At 39.9% G+C, this 21333-nt stretch overlaps 1 pseudogene; it reads right to left on the bottom strand.

Moving 5' to 3' along the window:
• Window positions 1–2120: 2120 nt before the first annotated feature.
• On the bottom strand, window positions 2121–20207 carry LOC123996471 (annotated as a pseudogene).
• Between the last annotated feature and the right edge of the window lie 1126 nt (window positions 20208–21333).

Genomic DNA, 21333 nt, shown 5'->3' on the forward strand with positions numbered 1-21333 from the left:
AATTATATTCTGATTGCAAAATATTTTAACTAAATGCAGTCTATTAGCTTCCAGAATGTAAGTAGGTATATCTAGCTGTCCGATAACACATTCTGATTGTGTTACCCCTCCCAAAAAATGTAATAAATTGTCACGACTTCCACCGAAATCGGTCCCTCTCCTTGTTCGGGCGGCGTTCGGCGGTTGACGAACTCCTCAATGCTGCAGGAGTTCCATCGTCTTCGTCCGGATCACCCTGCACCTCGCCTTCTGGGTCGTCCCCGAGGCCGGTGTCGCCGTGTATCAAGGGGGGTTACTGTCACAGCTTCCTCTGAAGTCGGTCCCTCACCTTGTTCGGGCGGCGTTCGGCGGTCTACGTCACCGGTCTTCTACCCATCGCCGATCCACCTTTCACTTTCCATTTGTTTTGTCTTGTTTTCCCACACACCTGGTTTCAATTCCATCATTAAATGTTGTGTATTTAACCCTCTGTTTCCGCCCATGTTCTTGTCCGGAATTGTTTATTGTAGTGCTTGTGCACGTTATGCTGGTGTGTACCGGGTTTTGATTACCCATTGATTTATTGTTCTGTTTACGGTGGTTTTGTTTAGTAAACTGCGCCGTTGTAAATCAGTTTTTGCTGTCTGTGCCTGACTTCTCCGCCACCAGTACGCACCCCCTACATAACTATCCTATTAACAACTGCAAACATTTCTCATTGCAGGAAATTTGCTGTAAACCTGCTATTTTTCCTCTCCGCCCCATGGCAAAATGTGTAGAATTGCAGCAAGCTAGCTTTAAAACTATAACATATTCTTTACATCCCATTGCAAAATGTGTAGAATTAACTTAAAATTGCTCTCTGCAGTGAGTTCTGATATTTTGTTCCCATCCCCAACAGTTGCACAAAAACAGTTCAAAACAGAATAGTTTTTTTATTTCTTAATCAGCTTTAGGTTTACAGGCTTTTATTTGAAATGGTTTGGGAATTGGTAATGTCAATGTTTTAAAATGATAATATTCACTCACAGCATCTTTACTGTTTTGCCCTTTGACATTGAGAACAGACAATTATTTATCCAAACTCATTAAAATATATGAAGTGTGGTCTAACACTAATTAGGGATATCCAATTAATAGTACCTTGTAAGCCTTAAATTCAATCAAGCTTGAAGGCAGCAGGGAGGAGACCACAATTAGCCCACATTAACATTGCAGACTTTTATCCAACCTGCCTCGGATTCTGATTAGTGTATTTAAACTCATAACAACCCTCCCACACACACACACACACACATCTTTCTCGGAAAACAAGAGATATTTTCCTGCAATTCTGCAGATTTTGCCATAGGGCGTAGAGAACATTTTGTCATTTTAAAGCAAGTTTGCTGAGAGAATATTTAGCATTTTTTTTAGCTAATTTCATGCAATTATACACATTTTGCCATAGGTCGGAGGCAAATGTTTGCAGCTTTTAATATGGTAACTGATGATCAATGGACCCCACCCCGGGTAGTAATTTGACCATGCTTACTACAAGTTAAGATAGCTGTCCCCTATATTAACTTACCAATCTAAAAATCTTTAGCTGACATTGGCAAATTGTGAGTGCTGATTCACAACCAAATTTCACCCCTTGTGTATTCTATTATTCTTACTCTCAACTGTAAGTTGAGACACTGACTGAGTTCCACAAAAAGTTTTATTAATATACTGTATATACATGTATATATTTTTTTATTTGTCCGCTGACCTGTACATGATTTACATTGAAAGTCTAAAACACACTACTGCATTATCAATCTAATCTTCCCTTCTTCATCAAGTTCAAGCTAGAACTACAAAACATGGTTTGAGACCTTGATATGTAGGCTATTAGTGGTATATGCAGTGTCATTACATAATTGTATTAGTACTACTATCATTTCATAAGTGTGTTTTCTCCATCTGTAGCCCTTTCAGTTTTTTGGTGTGATGAAAGAATTACACTTTGGTTTTCGTTATTTCCTTTCAATTTGTGTCAGACAACCAGGTGAAGGGAGTTTCTAATAATCAATTAATAATAAATTACTTTAGGGAGGAGAGAAAACCTGCAGACACTTGGCCCTCCAGGAATTGAGTTTGACACCCCTGCAACATGCTCATCGAAGTGTTGCACACAGCTGGTAGGGCTTGGGGACTGTGTGTAGACCCCATCTTAAAGTCCAGGCTGGGTTCCACCCCTGGGGGAGAGGAGAAGGTGAAAATCTGCAGCAGGGAGGTGAAGAACAGGAAAAGTTCCATTTTAGCCAGCTGCTCCCCAGGACACACCCTCTTAGCTGAGGTATATCTAGCTGTCCGATAACACATTCTGATTGTGTTACCCCTCCCAAAAAATGTAATAAATTGTCACGACTTCCACCGAAATCGGTCCCTCTCCTTGTTCGGGCGGCGTTCGGCGGTTGACGAACTCCTCAATGCTGCAGGAGTTCCATCGTCTTCGTCCGGATCACCCTGCACCTCGCCTTCTGGGTCGTCCCCGAGGCCGGTGTCGCCGTGTATCAAGGGGGGTTACTGTCACAGCTTCCTCTGAAGTCGGTCCCTCACCTTGTTCGGGCGGCGTTCGGCGGTCTACGTCACCGGTCTTCTACCCATCGCCGATCCACCTTTCACTTTCCATTTGTTTTGTCTTGTTTTCCCACACACCTGGTTTCAATTCCATCATTAAATGTTGTGTATTTAACCCTCTGTTTCCGCCCATGTTCTTGTCCGGAATTGTTTATTGTAGTGCTTGTGCACGTTATGCTGGTGTGTACCGGGTTTTGATTACCCATTGATTTATTGTTCTGTTTACGGTGGTTTTGTTTAGTAAACTGCGCCGTTGTAAATCAGTTTTTGCTGTCTGTGCCTGACTTCTCCGCCACCAGTACGCACCCCCTACATAACTATCCTATTAACAACTGCAAACATTTCTCATTGCAGGAAATTTGCTGTAAACCTGCTATTTTTCCTCTCCGCCCCATGGCAAAATGTGTAGAATTGCAGCAAGCTAGCTTTAAAACTATAACATATTCTTTACATCCCATTGCAAAATGTGTAGAATTAACTTAAAATTGCTCTCTGCAGTGAGTTCTGATATTTTGTTCCCATCCCCAACAGTTGCACAAAAACAGTTCAAAACAGAATAGTTTTTTTATTTCTTAATCAGCTTTAGGTTTACAGGCTTTTATTTGAAATGGTTTGGGAATTGGTAATGTCAATGTTTTAAAATGATAATATTCACTCACAGCATCTTTACTGTTTTGCCCTTTGACATTGAGAACAGACAATTATTTATCCAAACTCATTAAAATATATGAAGTGTGGTCTAACACTAATTAGGGATATCCAATTAATAGTACCTTGTAAGCCTTAAATTCAATCAAGCTTGAAGGCAGCAGGGAGGAGACCACAATTAGCCCACATTAACATTGCAGACTTTTATCCAACCTGCCTCGGATTCTGATTAGTGTATTTAAACTCATAACAACCCTCCCACACACACACACACACACATCTTTCTCGGAAAACAAGAGATATTTTCCTGCAATTCTGCAGATTTTGCCATAGGGCGTAGAGAACATTTTGTCATTTTAAAGCAAGTTTGCTGAGAGAATATTTAGCATTTTTTTAGCTAATTTCATGCAATTATACACATTTTGCCATAGGTCGGAGGCAAATGTTTGCAGCTTTTAATATGGTAACTGATGATCAATGGACCCCACCCCGGGTAGTAATTTGACCATGCTTACTACAAGTTAAGATAGCTGTCCCCTATATTAACTTACCAATCTAAAAATCTTTAGCTGACATTGGCAAATTGTGAGTGCTGATTCACAACCAAATTTCACCCCTTGTGTATTCTATTATTCTTACTCTCAACTGTAAGTTGAGACACTGACTGAGTTCCACAAAAAGTTTTATTAATATACTGTATATACATGTATATATTTTTTTATTTGTCCGCTGACCTGTACATGATTTACATTGAAAGTCTAAAACACACTACTGCATTATCAATCTAATCTTCCCTTCTTCATCAAGTTCAAGCTAGAACTACAAAACATGGTTTGAGACCTTGATATGTAGGCTATTAGTGGTATATGCAGTGTCATTACATAATTGTATTAGTACTACTATCATTTCATAAGTGTGTTTTCTCCATCTGTAGCCCTTTCAGTTTTTTGGTGTGATGAAAGAATTACACTTTGGTTTTCGTTATTTCCTTTCAATTTGTGTCAGACAACCAGGTGAAGGGAGTTTCTAATAATCAATTAATAATAAATTACTTTAGGGAGGAGAGAAAACCTGCAGACACTTGGCCCTCCAGGAATTGAGTTTGACACCCCTGCAACATGCTCATCGAAGTGTTGCACACAGCTGGTAGGGCTTGGGGACTGTGTGTAGACCCCATCTTAAAGTCCAGGCTGGGTTCCACCCCTGGGGGAGAGGAGAAGGTGAAAATCTGCAGCAGGGAGGTGAAGAACAGGAAAAGTTCCATTTTAGCCAGCTGCTCCCCAGGACACACCCTCTTAGCTGAGGGGAGAATCAATCACAGAACACCTTCTCTAACTCTCAGTGTAAAGAATAGAACAGTAACTATGCTGGCACTAACATACTCTAGCTATAGAGACAAGTCAATGATTCGACTTCAGTTAAACCGAGTCAAGTATTACTATGTAAGGAGGATGAGTTGTACATGTGCTATTTCCTGTAGGGCAGCATCATTTGGCACCAATCTGGGGTCAAATGACATGGAAGAGATGTAGTACCATATTACATAAAGAGAACGGTAGGATAAATGTAGCACAGTATTACCTAAAGAGAATGGAAGGAATGCGTCTCTCTTCCTGAACTTACCCTCCTAATCCAGAAAGTGTGCAGGGTTGAAGGTGTGAAGGGTCTTCTACTCTGACTCATCAAACAGGACAGACTGGACAGACACCATGGTGTTCTGAGGGGACAACAAAACAGACATGATCTCATCAACTCACTGTATTATTTATTAGATACAACTAGTACACAGTGTAATGGCAACAAAGCTTTATGTATAGTTGAAATTGTAAGGGATAAACGCAGACATTCTGTACAGTACCTAGGAAATGATGGGCAACGCTCCTGAGTCCATTTGCGATGTTCATTTTTCCAAGGTAATGTAAATTACAGATGTGTTTATTCAACTTATACCACAGTTGTAAAAGAAAACAATACTCAAGCACAAATGTACTGGTACGTTTAGGTGCATATTGTGTCATGATTTCAAAGTGTCCTGATATATTTTCCAACTGTCCTGATATCTTTCCCGACTGTCCAACTGTCTTGTTATCTGGTTTTAATGGCCATTCTAGAATGCCCTTTTAGCCAATCAGAAACGAGTATTCAGCAACGCTGTGGTATCTAACTCTTTTTCGAATGTTGTTATGGGCACAGTCAAACAACGGAAGTGATGGATTCGACGGATGGATTTGCTAAACTATAGCACTCCAGTGGCAAACTTGCCAGAGTAAATTATTTGAAAGAGTCAATTTATAAAGTCATGTAAACAAGTGTAAGTGTATATGTGTAATTTTATTTTTTATTTGTTTCATGTTCGCTAACGTTAGCGAGACCTACTAACTTAGTAGGCTAGTTCTGTTGTGCTAATAATGTTAGTTGTGTTGTGGTAGAGTTCATTAAGGCCCAGGTCATCCACCAAGCCAATAACTATTGCCTAATGATACATGTAATGATCAAATATAGGCTACATAACTATAAAACTTTGTTGAGCATCCACACTAGAGGAAAGTTGATAGTTTATTGTTTTACAGTTCTACATTCCTACACCTGTCAATCAACTGATGAATGCATCCTACTTCTGCCTATGAATAATGTGGTAACACAAGACCATTCATGAGGTTTCTAACACACAGATATTGATTCAAACCATTCAGTGCTTTCAGGGTGTGTTCATTGTCATAGTGACAACTGCAATTAATACTTCAATATAAATGTACGTCTAATGAAAAATATTGTAGTATCTTGTATTTAAATGTAGCAATTCAACAACAAACATGGTTTGGCCTGCACATATTTTACAGCATGTCATGGCCTCATTGCTCAAATGGTTTGCAAGTGATTGCCATTGGTCTAATGGTTGTCAGTTATTTTGGGTCTTCTATTTCACTGTGATCATCCCTGTATGTCCTGTGCAACTATTTGCAATGCATCAGTGCAACATGCATTTTCTATGCTGTAGGCCTGTTTAACCTTCAGCAATTAGCAAGAGCAAGCCAACTTCTTTCCCCGGATAGACTGGTAGACCTAGTATAAATAAATGTTATTTAGCTTTGTAGCCTATAGGTTTTCCTGGGATTTCACGAGAAGTGGATTGGCCTATAGCCGAGAGGCTTGCATAGCCTATAGCCTGTTGCGCAAGTGAACCGATGAGAGAGGCTAGTGATCTGTAGCCGAAGTAAGACGCTAAATATTAGCTAGATATTAGGCCATTCGTTAGCTAAATATTAGGGTTATAAGCTAAATATTTACCTGTCAAAGTTAAAGAAAAATAAGATAATAAGATAATCAAATGGCAGATCTGTGGTGCGTTTCTCCAGACTGCGTTTCTCCAGACTGCGTTTCTCCAGACTCCGTCCAGACTGCGTTTCTCCAGACTGCGCTCAGTGGTCCCCAGTCACGTACAGCTCCACAGTATTGATTAGGCCTACGTTTTTAGACAAGAAAATTATTTTACAATGGGCTACAACAACATAGTGCAATGAGGAGTGAGTTATTGTTGTCAAGAGAATACGCAATTATTGTCCATGGGCTGTACACTTCAGTGATGCAGGCTAATTTGAATAACCACTCAAATGTCCTGTTTTGTTTAATTCCGAAATAACTGCATGCCAACAGCCTAGGCCTGATTATGCAACCATTTGGTCCCGTTTAGGTCTATTCTAGACCGATTAGAAGGTCCAGAAAGTTACATTAGCAGGACAATCACATGGTGTAGGCCTATTTTGTCAGAATGTAATCTGGTATTAAGATACAGTAGGCCTACTATTGAAAATAGGGGTTTCACCTTTCCTAGACTATTTCCCATTCAGCAAGCAAGAGCAAGCGCGCACCTCTCTTCCAATAGGCTATTAGCAAGCTAAATAAAATGTGTAATTGCGCAACAGAGCCATGAAGACAGGCATGTAGATGTAGCCTATATCCGAAATTAGAAGCGTATGCTAAGCATATTAGCCCGTCATTCATAAACTCAGTGCTAGGCTTAATACTGGAGTAACTATATCCAGTCAATTTACACAACGGGGAAAAAGTTCACGGTTAATCAGATAACAAAACAGTAGGTACAGTAGCCTACACTATGTGTACCGCGGATACTGCCCCGAGTGCGCTCCTTCACAGTCCCTGGTCATGCAACTCGAAAAGATCCATATTGTTTCCGTTTTTTAGGGACAAGAAATGAGTCCTGCCTAGGCTACAACAACACAATGCAATTAAGAATGTGTTTTTTTTTAAGTGAGTGCAAAACTCTCCCTTATAGAAAAAGTGTGCAGAGTGCAGTATAACTGCACTATGCTGCAAAGTTACTGCGTCCATAATACCACAGTCGACGGCAGTTGCTGCAGTTTGAAAACGGCAATCTTTTTTGTAAGGGCTAGCCTAGGCAGTAAACTGCAGTGAATTGCGTATGTCAATTGAAGCTCAAAAGCCTGGTGTTTTGAACATATATTCATTTCGAAATAAGTGCATCTAGGTTGCCTAATTGGGCAACCATTTGGATCAGTTATGGGGGTTTTCTCAGCAGTTTAGCCTACAAGGTCCAGGCACATTAGCAGGACACTAATATGGTGTATTTTGTCATGATGTATTAGCTGACAGAAACATGCCAATGCGGGGATTTCTATGACAATGCACCAGCGTGGAGTAAATTGTATTCATAGTTTCCACGTTTGGCTTCCATGTTTTCAAAGCGTTTGAAAATGAGGTGGATAAGTAAGGGATTGATTAATGCTGATGTTCTGTACATTACCTTGGAAATCATGGATGACCCAGATGAGTTCATTTTTCCAAGGTAATGCACAGAACAGAGGTATTTATCCCTGTAATACCACATTTGCTAAATAAAAAAATATGAAAGCACACATTTACTGGAAGAAATACTTTATTTTTGTTGATATTGATATTTTTATAATCAAATTCATACATTCTCATCTGTTGGTTGCTAGAGACACGGCCAGTTGTTTGTTCAATTAGTTTGATATTTACAGACTCTACACAGTCGGTTGTTCTTATGGGGAGGTGTTGCTGTATATAGTCAGAGCCATATCCCTGTAATGTTCAGAGAAGATCTTATGTCAAATGTTATTGAAGTGTTGTGGTTGCAGGTTCACCTCACACATATAAAGCCTTTTCTTTTGGGGTTTTGCTATAGGCCACCAAGTGCTATCAGTCAGGATCTAAATAATATTTGTAAAATGCTTGCTAGTGTATGTGATGTAAACAGAGAGGTCTACTTTAGTTGGGATCTGAATATTGACTGGTTTTCATCAGGCTGTCCACTCAAGAGGAAGCTTCTCACTGTAAGCAGTGCCTGTAATCTGGTTCAGGTTATTAATCAACCTACCAGGATGTTTACAAACACTGCAGGAACAACATCATTCACATGTATTGATCACATTTTTACTAATACTGTAGAACTTTGTTCTAAAGCTGTATCCGTACCCATTGGATGCAGTGATCACAATATAACATTTAACATTTAAGTCATTTAGCAGACGCTCCTATCCTGAGCGACTTACAAATTGGATATAGTGGCTATATTCAGAAAAGCCAAAGTCCCAAAAGCTGGACCTAAAGAATAAGAAATCATAGAAAATATTTTGCTGTGAGTCTTATGTGGATGATGTTAGAAATATTTGTTGTTCTGATGTGATTAATAAGGAAAGTCCTGATGCTGCACTTGATGAATTTATGATATTGCTTCTTCCACTGATTGATAAACATGCACCAACATGCATCACACTGAAACTGACTGTTAGAACTGTTAAGGCTCCATATTTTGAAAAACTGTATGGTTGAAAGAAATGGGGCAAAACTAATTTGACCCATCTATGGAAAGATGAGACTCTCACAAACGTGATGGTGTTTTTCTCTATGATCCCCACAAGTGTCACAGGACTCATCTAAAGGAAACCCGATACTGGGCCAAAAAATGTAATGAAGTGACTTGGACAATTCCACATCAAAGGTACAGTATATGGATAAAACCCTGCGAATTTGCTTCCACTCGTTCTGTGGCCTTTGTTAAGGTCAATGGCATCTGTCAACGGCATCATGAACCTTATCAAGTTCCAGGACATTTCAGCCACAAAACTGGTTGCCTCTGCCATGACATTAACACATGTCCACAAGCAGATCTTCCAGCAATACAATAACCCCAAGCACACATCAAAATCCACAAAGAAATGGCTAGATGACCACAAAATCAACATTTTGCAATGGCATCTCAGTCTCCGAACTTGAACCCCGTTGAAAACCTGTGGTTTGAATTGAAAAGGGCAGTCCATAAGCGCAGACAAAGGATATCAAGTATCTGGAAAGATTCTATATGGAGGAATGGTTTCGGATCTCTTCCAATGTCTCATAAAACATTTAAGAAAAAGGCTCAGTGTTGTTATCCTCACAAGGGAAGGGTGCTGGAGTATTGAAAACTGGGGATCCAATCATTTTGACACCTATCTTAACAAATATATTACTTGTTAAACCAAATCTCTTTCTCTGAGAAATTTAATTAGTATGAAATAATAACATTTGTCCCTTTTTTTGCATGCAATACAGCTCAGGTCTGATGTGATTAATAAGGAGCATCCAGATGCTGCACTTGATGAATTTATGAAATTGCTTCTTCCAGTTATTGATAAAAAATGTCCCTGTTAAGAAACTGACTGTTAGAACTGTTAAGGCTCCATGGATTGATGAGAAATTGAACAACTGCATGGTTGAAAGAAATGTGGCAAAATGAGTGGCTAATAAGTCTGACTTCACATCTGGCTGGCTGACTTACTGCAGGTTGAGAAATGATGTGACTAAACTCAAACAAAAAGAAGAAGAATCTGTTTTATGAAGATAAAAAAACAATGGAGTACTTTAAATTATGGGCAGAAAGACAAATTCAACTCCATCTTTCATCGAATCAGATGCCTTATTAATCACTGTCACGCCCTGGTCTTAGTATTTTGTGTTTTCTTTATTATTTTGGTCAGGCCAGGGTGTGACATGGGTTAATTATGTGGTTTGTTTTGTCTTGGGGTTTTGTAGGTATTAGGATTGTGGTATAGTGGGGTTGTCTTAGAAAAGTCTATGGTTGCCTGAAGTGGTTCTCAATCAGAGGCAGGTGTTTATCGTTGTCTCTGATTGGGAACCATATTTAGGCAGCCATATTCTTTGAGCGTTTCGTGGGTGATTGTTCCTGTCTCTGTGTTTGTTTGCACCAGATAGGCTGTTTAGGTTTTCACGTTTCTTGTTTTGTATTGTTCGTGTTTAGTAAACATGTATCAAAATTACCACGCTGCATTTTGGTCCTCCTCTCCTTCATCGCAAGAAAACCGTAACAATCACAAAACCATTTGATGCTGCCAGTTATTTTTATGATTACTTCATTGGCAAAGTGGGCAAAATTAGTCAGGAAATTCCTTCAATAAACAGTGAGCCATCCTACTCATGCAGAAAAATAAATAAAAATATGAAAGAAAATCATTGTAAGTTTGAATTTTGTAAAGTTAGTGTGGGAGAGGTGGGGAAATTATTATTAATCAATAATTAGAACCCTTCTGGCATTGACAACTTAGATGGAGAGCTACTGAGGATGGTAGCTGATTCTATAGCCACTCCAATATGTCATACAGTATCTTTAATCTGAGCCCAGAGGAAAGTCTTTGTCCTCCGGCCTGGAGGGAAGCCAGAGTCATTCCGTTACCCAAGAGTGGTAAAGCGGCCTTTACCGGTTCTAACAGCAGACCTATCAGATTGCTGCCAGCTCATAGCAAACTGTTGAAAAAAAAAACATTTTATCAAATACTGTACAATGATATTTCACTGTAAACAAATTAACAACAGACTTTCAGCATGCTTATAGAAAAGGGTACACAACATGTACCGCACTGACAGAAATGACTGATGATTGGTTGAAATACATTGATAATAAGAAGATTGTGGGAGCTGTACTAATAGATTTCAGTGCAGCCTTTGATATTATTGACCATAATCTGTTGTTGAGAAGACATACGCCACCGGTCAAAAGCTTTAGTACACCTACTCATTCAATTGTTTTTTCTTTATTTTTACTATTTTCTACATTGTAGAATAATAGTGAAGACATCAAAACTATGAAATAACACTTAAATAACACTAACACTATTATAAAACCCTTTTGCAATTATGTTAGCACAGCTGAAGACTGATGTCCTAATTAAATAAGCAATAAATTGGCCTTCTTTAGACTAGTTGAGAATCTGGAGCATCAGCATTTGTGGGTTCAATTACAGGCTCAAAATGGCCAGAAACAAAGAACTTTCTTCTCAAAGTCGTCAGTCTATTCTTGTTCTGAGAAATGTATGTTTGAAATTAAGGTGTGAATTTGCCAAGAAACTGAAGATCTCGTACAACGCTGTGTACTACTCCCTTCTCACATGAATTGCCTTCATTTCTCAGAACAAGAACAGACTGACGAGTTTCAGAAGAAAGTTATTTGTTTCTGGCCATTTTGAGCCTTGGATTAGCTAACACAATGTTCCATTGGAACATAGGAGTGATGGTTGCTGATAATGCGCCTCTGTACGCCTATGTAGATATTCCATTAAAAAATCTGCCGTTCCCAGCTACAATAGTCATTTACAACATTAACAATGTTGACACTGTATTTCTGATCAATTTGATGTTATTTTAATGGACAAAAATGTGCTTTTCTTTCAGAAACAAGGACATTTCTAAGTGACCCCAAACTTTTGAACGGTAGTGTAACTCAGAGGGTTTTCTTTAATGGAAGCTACTCTAATGTCAAACATGTAAAGTGTGGTGCACCACAAGGCAGTTCTCTGGGCGCTCTACTCTTTTCTATTTTTACCAATGACCTGCCACTGGTTTTAAAGAAAGCATGTGTGTCCATGTATGCTGATGATTCAATCATATACACATCAGCAACCGCAGCTAATGTAGTCACTGAAATCCTTAACAAAGAGTTGCAGTCTGTTTTGGAATGGGTGGCCAGTAATAAACTGGTCCTGAACATATCTAAAACTAAGAGGATTGTATGTGGTACACATCATGGTTTAAGTTCTAGAACTCAGCTGAATCTGGTAATGAGTGGTGTGGCTGTTGAACAAGTTGAGGAGACTAAATGACTTGGGGTTACCTTAGATTGTAAACTGTCATGTTGAAAAATATAGATTCAATGGTTGTAAAGATGGGGAGTAGTCTGTCCGTAATAAAGAGATACTCTGCTTTTTTGACACTACATTCCACAAAGTAAGTCCTGTAGACTCTAGTTTTATCTTATCTTGATTATTGTCCAGTCATAAGGTCAAGTGCTGCAAAGAAATATCTAGTTAAGCTGCACGTCTTGCTCGTCAATGTAATGAGAATGCCAATGTTAATATTATTCATGCCAGTCTCTCTTGGCTAAGAGTTGAGGAAAGACTGAATACATCACTTCTTGGTTTTATAAGAAACATTCATGTGTTTGAAATTCAAAATTGTTTGCATAGTCAACTTACACACAGCACTGACACACACACACTTATCCCACCAGACATGCCCCCATGGGACATTTCACAGTCCCCAGGTCCAGATTAAATTCAAGGAAAAGTACAGTATTATGTTGAGCCAAGAGTGCATGGAAGTCCCTGCCATTTTATGTAGCGCAAGTGAACAGCAAAACTGGTTTAAAAAGCAAATAAAGCAACACCTCACTGCACAACTCCTCTCCCCCATGTGACCTACTTGTTGTGTGCATGCACTGACATTTATGTGTAACTGATAGATGCGCGCACACACACACACACACACACACACACACACACACACACACACACACACACACACACACACACACACACACACACACACACACACACACACACACACACACACACACACACACACACAACATGTTCATGTTTTTAAATGGATGTAAATAGTAAAGTCTTCGGTTTGTAACATATTTTTCGTTATGTGTTGGACCCCAGTAAGACTAACTCTTGCCATTGGCGTTGGCTAATGGGGATCCTAATAAATCAAATAGATTTTTCCTTTGCCATCCTCAGTGGCAACGGTATTATGCCTTGCTTGCTGCTAGTTAGCTTACTAGCTATGGCTACATAGTCACAATGTGATGGTCTTCTTCTGACGAGGAGGAGTAGGAAGGATCGGAGGACCAAAGCGCAGCGTGGTAAGTGTAGAAAAGGCCCATGGAGTTGGTGGAATAATCCTTTAATTCATTGCCATTTACTCAGCTGGGCCAGGGGCGCTTTAATTAGGTCAGGTGGAAATGTCTGACAGATCTCAACTCCATAAAAAGAGGAAATTACCATCGCCTGATCTCGCTGCTTTCTCTTCCTTAACTCCATCTGATCCAGAAGTTCTGTGCGTCCATGAATCCACCGACTCTTACCTTTCATCTGAATTATCTGTGGCGATCGGGAGAGTGGGCCATTCAGTTACTGTTAATAGTTATTACCGCGGAGCGCGGCCTGGAGCGCACGCTTCAACATTGTGTAATGTGAATTGTCAATGATCACGGCCCCTAGGGATCCTCATAGGCCAATTATGCAATCGATATGGTTCATGTGTATTGAAATGAATTATATGTACACATGAAGACAATTGAAAGAGTGAAATGAGAAACGTCGTTGTTTGCTAACTGATTGACTTTGATAATGGGGATTATAGGTTGTATAACCATTCCCTGTTTTTATTCTTTCATGATTTATGATAAATAGTTACGAGCCTAAATGACTCACGGATGATTACTATTTACTTCTTAATGAACTGGACTGTTTTCCCTAAATTATGTTAATAATGAATGATATTATTTGATCTTTGATTATGAATTTGATTGGATACATGTTATTTGTTTCCTTTGTGATGCAGCACAGACTACTCAGTAAATATACCACTTTATGGTTAAAGGAATTCCTGCCTCAGTCTCATCCATTCCTCTGTCACCTAACACGTGTTCACCTTCACTGTCAGTCATCCTACCTGTTTCAGTAATTGTTCATCGTATATTTATTAAACTGAGAACAATAAACAAAATAACAAAGGAGAAACGAAATGGTTCTGAAAGGTGACAAACACATAACAGAAAATAATCACCCACCAAACACAAGTGGGAAAAGGGTACCTAAGTATGGTTCTCAGAGACAACTAACGACACCTGCCTCTGATTGAGAACCATACCAGGCCAAACGCAAAACACAACATAGAAAACGGCACATAGACAACCCACCCAACTCACTCCCTGACCATACTAAAACTAAAACATAACAAAATAATTAAGGTCAGAACGTGACACACAACCTCTGCAGTCAAAATAAATGCAACGTTTTTTGCGTCGCTTTTGTTTAAGCTGTTTATCCTGCTTATACCACAGTTTCCAAAGAAAACAAGACTAAGCACATTTCCGTTGATAGTTTCATTTATATAAGCAAATTCATAGTTTCTCAACTTTTGGTTTGCCATAGACCCGCGATCCAGTCGTTCATTCGATTAGTTCTATATTTATGGATGCAACCCAGTTGTTTGTTCTTTATGTTCCACTGCCATGCTCACTGGAAATGTTATTTTCTAGCTAGCTACAGATAACACAGTCACAATCTCTGCAGCAAAAATAAGAACACAGTAGCCATTTTCTATTGACATTAATTTGGATACATCCATAACAATGAGCTGATAATGCCGATTTTGCCTGGCATGCAGTGGCTTGCGAAAGTATTCACCCTCCTTGGCATTTTTTCAAATTTTGTTGCCTTACAACCTGGATTTAAAATAGGTTTCTGGAGGGTTTGTATCAATTGATTTACACAACATGCCTACCACTTTGAAGATGCAATTTCTTTTTTACTGTGAAACAAACAAGAAATAAGACAAAAAAACAGAACTTGAGCGTGCATATCTATACACCCCGCCCAAAGTCGATACTTTGTAGAGCCACCTTTTGCAGCAATTACAGCTGCAAGTCTCTTGGGGTATGTCTCTATAAGCTTGGCACATCCAGCCACTGGGATTTTTGCCTGTTCTTCAAGACAAACTGCTCTTGCTCCTTCAAGTTGGATGGGTTCTGCTGGTGTACAGCAATCTTTAAGTCATACCATAGATTCTCCATTGGATTGAGGTCTGGGCTTTGACTAGGCCATTCCAAGACGTTAAAATATTTCCCCTTAAACCACTCAAGTGTTGCTTTAGCAGTATGCTTAGGGTCATTGTCCTGCTGGAAGGTGAACCTCCATCCCAGTCTCAAATCTCTGGAAGACTGAAACAGGTTTCCCTCAATAATTTCTCTGTATTTAGCGCCATCCATCATTCATTCAATTCTGACCAGTTTCCCAGACCCTGCCGATGAAAAACATTCCCACAGCATGATGCTGCGGATGGTGTTCTCAGGGAGATGAGAGGTGTTGGGTTTCAGCCAGACATAGCGTTTTCCTTGATGGCCAAAAAGCTCAATTTTAGTCTCATCTGATCAGAGTTCCTTCTTCCATATGTTTGGGGAGTCTCGCACATGCCTTTTAGCAAACCCCAAACATGTTTGCTTATTTTTTTCTTTAAGCAATGGCTTTTTTTGGCCACTCTTCCTTAAAGCCCAGCTCTGGGGACAGTACAGCTTAAGGTGGTCCTATGGACAGATACTCCAATCTTCGCTGTGGTCCTTGCAGCTCCTTCAGGGTTATCTTTGGTCTCTTTGTTCCCTCTCTGATTAATGCCCTCCTGGCCTGGTCTGTGAGTTTTGGTGGGCGGACCTCTCTTGGCAGGTTTGTTGTGGTGCTATATTCTTTCAATTTTTTAATAATGGATTTAATGATGCTCCGTGGGATGTTCAAAGTTTCTGATATTTTTTTATAACCCAACCCTGATCTGTACTTCTACACAACTTTGTCCCTGACCTGTTTGGAGATCTCCTTGGTCTTCATGGTGCAACTTGATTGGTGGTGTTTCAGACTCTGGGGCCTTTCAGAACAGGTGTATATATACTGAGATCATGTGACAGATCATGTGACACATAGATTGAACACAGGTGGACTTTATTTAACTTATTATGTGGCTTCTGAATGTAATTGGTTGCACCAGATCTTATTTAGGGGCTTCATATGAATGGGGGTGAATACATATGCACGGACCACTTTTCTGTTTTTAATTTTAAAAATAAGTAATTTTTTAATCCATTTTTTTATTCCATTTTAATTACAGGTTGTAACACCACAAAGTAGGAAAAAACGCCAAGGGGGACGAATACTTTTGCAAGGCACTGTAGCTAGAAAAGTGTGCCTTCTCGTCAGGACACTTATCAACACTGACTGTTAATTACGAGGAGATAGGATTGCATATCAAACACTAGGCTAGAAGCTAGCTAAATAGTTTGTTGATAGCAAACCTGCCAATATGACAACCCCCCCCCCCAAAAAAAAAAAAAATCAGTTGTTGAAAACAGCTTGTCTAATTAGAAACATGTGGAATGATTTGACAGATTTAGTGATTGAGGGGATGGGAGAAATTCATGTTCAACATTTACCACTTTAGGTCATCAGATGCTCCCCCCAAAAATATGTCTCAGCAAAAACAGATCAATCAATGTTTTTTCCTCATTGCATCTGCATTTACAATATACCCAATTTCAGTTTTTGTAGTTGTTGGTTTAACTTTCTGTAACTTTGTAGCAACTATGTTCTGCATGTGTAGGTGCATATTGCGTGATGATTGCAAGGTGTCCCGATATCTTTTCCAACTGTCCCGTTATCTGATTTTAAGGTCCATTCTAGAAACTAGTTTTCAACAATGCTGTGGTATAATAATGAATAAACCCTATACTTTTAAGTCCCTATGATAAATGACCCTATCAGTTTGTGTCCCTATTGGCCCTACTCCCTACCACATTTAAGGCTTCTAAATGTACAAACAGAACACAACACAACATACTATATATTGAGTTGCATTTCAGTTATGAGGAACAAATCCTTGAGTGTTGCAGTAAGTGGTCCCTGAGATGACTGACCTTAGGGATGGTGTACCCTCCAACCTCAGTGTCTTTAGTGGCCTTGCTGTATACATTGAGCGGTATGATATTCCCCATCTTCTGTGTCTCATGGATGACTACATCTGTGTAGGGCGTGCTGTCCCTGTCTTCCATGGAGGGCTGCCTTGACTACCCAACAACTGCATCCATCTCTACCTGCACCTTGGCTACATCAGGGATAAAAGATAAAAAGACAATGCAAAGAAAGTCATCATGCTAGTTGATTGTGTGTGTGTGTGTGTGTGTGTGTGTGTGTGTGTGTGTGTGTGTGTGTGTGTGTGTGTGTGTGTGTGTGTGTGTGTGTGTGTGTGTGTGTGTGTGTGTGTGTGTGTGTGTGTGTGTGTGTGTGTGTGTGTGTGTGTGTGTGTGTGGTGTTTTTTGTCTTTATTCGTCTTTTTTGTCTATGTTGAAGGTTGGGCATTAAGTCCCTGCCAACGTCATGTTTAGGTTACTGGATCTATGTTTGTCAAATGATAAATGTCTATCTTTGTATATGTACATTTGTGTATTTTCTAAACTCTAAAATACAATTATAAAAAATAAATACAATTATCGGGAGAATTACTATATTCACTGCGAACGGCATCCGTGTTTACCCGACTACCTTTTTTTACCACTACATTAGTGATAGTCATCATCATCATCATCCTCAGCATCATCGCGATCATCATCATCATCATCCCCATCGTCTTCTCTTTCTCGTTGAGAAAGCAGTCAATGAAGTCTCTTGGGGACGAGGGGTCGTTGTGCTTGTGCTCCTGAATCCTGATCTTGATGAAGGAGATGACCTCCTCCCAGCCAGAGAAGATGCTTCTGTGAGGACCAGGGACCTGATGCATGACCCACGGCATCATGTTATACATCTGAAGACAGACAATCAATCACTCAATTCCATGTATTTATAAAGCCCTTTTTATATCAGCTGTTGTGACAAATTGCTTTACAGATATCCAGCCTTAACCCCAAAGAGCAATCAACTCAAAAGCAGAAACACAGTTGCCAGGGAAAACTCTAGAAAGAAGGAATCTATAAAGAAACTTAGAGAGGAACCCAGCTCAGAGGGGTTGCCAGTCCTCTTCTAGGGTCAACTCTAATATGAACGCCTGTCTAGTTCAGTCATATTTAATGATTATTCTGTCAGGACCCAGTTACAAACCCGGGTCTCCGGAGTGAGAAACAGTCACTTAACCAACTGAGCCACGAATAGTCGGCAGAACCCAGAAGATGAGGCAGACACAGCAGTACTTGAGACGGTGTATTTAATGAAGTAAAAAGTGAAGTTCTTCAGGAAAACATGTAACTCCACAACCTCAAAAGGAATCCTACAAGAACAAAGGTAATCCTCCAAGACAAAAAAAAGGTAAATCCACAAGGTGGAAGGTAAAGCACAAAAAGCCTCAAAAGATACTCAAAAAACAAACAAACAAGAACAAAAAACAGAATTCCACAAGAGAGTCCACCGGGATCAACAAGAGTTCTCAGAGTACTAGGGCTGGGTGCTAACATACAAACACAGAGCAAAGAACAGAGGAAAACAAAGGGTTTAAATACAATCAGGGGAAACGAGGCACAGTTGCAAATAATAATGGGGATCAAGGGAAAACAAAAGGTCAAAAGGCACAATGGGGGCATCTAGTGACCAAAAACCGGAACAACCCTGGCCAAATCCTGACATATTCTAAATATAATATAATATGAATTAATGAAACAAAAAAGGAGAGAGAGACTTACTTCAGCCCAAATGCCTCCTTCCAAATACATCATCTCATTGATAGTCTTCATGAGGGTTTGAAATTGGTCGTTGCTGTATTCAAAGCGGTCACCAAACACAAGACAGCAGATAACATTGGAGACATTGTTGTTAATCAGCATCTGGGGGTTGAAGGGTTTTTCTGCATGGGACAAAAGCAACATGACTCACCACAAACATCATTTTTTTGTGTGTGAGCCATATCCTTACACTGAACTTCAGTCTGAAATCATTTTTCTGGGTAAGAACCATAGCTTATACAGTTTTGTCCTAAAACTATTTATTGGTGCGAGGACTCCTGATCTCAACTGAATCTGTCACCATATAAAGCAATACATTATTTATCGCTGTAGTGTCTTTTTCTCGAGTGTCAACTTCACAATAACAATGTCTGTGTAGTGTATACTCAAATCTGTTTTGAAAAGTATACAAATTTCCTTGTGGGGACAATAACATTTGAACTGTAAGCATATCAAGTACCTTGTTCACTCTGAAAGGCTTCATTCAAACACTGTGCTTCGATCTGGACTCTTCTTGCCCTGTCCAAAGTTCCTCAGTGGATACCCATGGATACCCATTTGACCTAATCACACTTAAGTGTACGAAAAGTTTTCAGTGATCAGTGAAGAAGCAAAAAGTTGTACCATACACTCAAATGTAACTAAGAAAGCCTTGGACAAATATCCTTGTCTGAGTTAGAATGGCCCATTCCCTGTTTCTGTAGGATGAGGCAGCTTGATGTTCAAGTAGGTAACCCCCTGGATAGGATGCTATTTGTCGCAGGCTCCTTACCACCCCAATCCAAGAAAATAGGCACCAGGTCAAATGTTTTGCCTTTGGTATGAGTAGACCGGGGATAACAGAACAGCAATTTTGTTAACACCACAATTGAATCATCATAGTATGCAGTATTGGCAGTCTAAAATAAGGGAAGGGAGGGCTGATCCTCGAAACTGTCACCATTGTTTGACAAGGCCTCTTTCACCATCTCTTATCCACTCAGGACAACCCACTTTGGCCCTTGGTTTGCCGAAGGAATTCAAAGGCTGAAAATCTTTCCGTATTCTTTTGCACACTACAAGAATAATGATAAGTAAAACAGTTTGTCACATTGTTTACTCAAAAATAGCATTTAGTTAGCCTGGTCCCAGATCTGATTATGCTCTTACCAACGCCATTGCTCATTGACAAGCCAAACTATTTTTTGCCATGACAATGTGTGACAAGGAGTTTGGATGATAGTACTAACAGACTGGCACTCGAGCTAGCATTTAGTAAACCCACCTCTTCCAACTGAAGGGGTATCTTATCAGGATCAAACTGAAACATGTTGCCAACGAAGACTATGACCAAGGTCCAGGAGGAAAATTCTTTGGAGTTTTGTTTTTCAGGAGGTCGACAAGTACCAAAAAAACACAGAGGAAAATCTAAATAGTCTTAATGTCCAGCCATTCCAAGATAGAAGAGTGCAGTAATTTGCTCACCTTACTGCAAATGACACTGACTCAAAAAAGCACACAGAAATTTAACATAGGAATGAGTTTGCTAGTGGTTTCTCTGTAACCTGCTCCCTCTCTTTGCTTCCAAGGTAATGTCATGGTAACCACAGTTGTGTGTGTTCATGCTTGCCCATGTAACTAGGTGTGACCTACTAACATAACAACCCAGAGTTCATACCCTTCCCCTTTGTGCATAGTTTTTTCCCAGGAAAAGGGGTTACATAATGACTATACAGCGTTTCTTCCATAGCATCTGTGGCAACATCTCAAAATTGATGTAGATTAAATCTGTTTTTGCTATAATTCCTTAAATCTTTAGCAATCTTACTTTACCTTTACTTTACCCTAACCACGACCCTTATATAAACTTTTATTTTTTACCATATTTTAACTTTTCCTAGGTGTTTTGTGTGTGTGTGTGCGTGAGTGTGAGTGTGTGTGTGTGTGTGTGTGTGTGTGTGTGTGTGTGTGCGTGAGTGTGTGTGTGTGTGTGATGTGAGTGTGTGTGTGTGTGTGTGAGTGTGTGTGTGTGTGTGTGTGTGTGTGTGTGTGCGTGTGTGTGTGTGTGTGTGTGTGTGTGTGTGTGTGTGTGTGTGTGTGTGTGTGAGTGTGTGTGTGCGTGTGTGTGTGAGTGCATGTGTGTGTGTGTGTGTGTGTGTGGTGTGTGTGGGTGGGGGGGGGTGAGTGTGAGTGTGCGTGTGTGTGTGCATGTGTGTGTGTGTGTGTGGAGTGGGGGTGGGGGGGTGGGGGGTTAGGCCATGGTGAAGAGGTAGGTCTTTAGGCATGCCTGAGAGATGGAGATGGTTGATTGA

Source organism: Oncorhynchus gorbuscha, linkage group LG15 (assembly GCF_021184085.1).
Source record: "Oncorhynchus gorbuscha isolate QuinsamMale2020 ecotype Even-year linkage group LG15, OgorEven_v1.0, whole genome shotgun sequence".
In the NCBI taxonomy this organism is placed as follows: domain Eukaryota; kingdom Metazoa; phylum Chordata; class Actinopteri; order Salmoniformes; family Salmonidae; genus Oncorhynchus; species Oncorhynchus gorbuscha.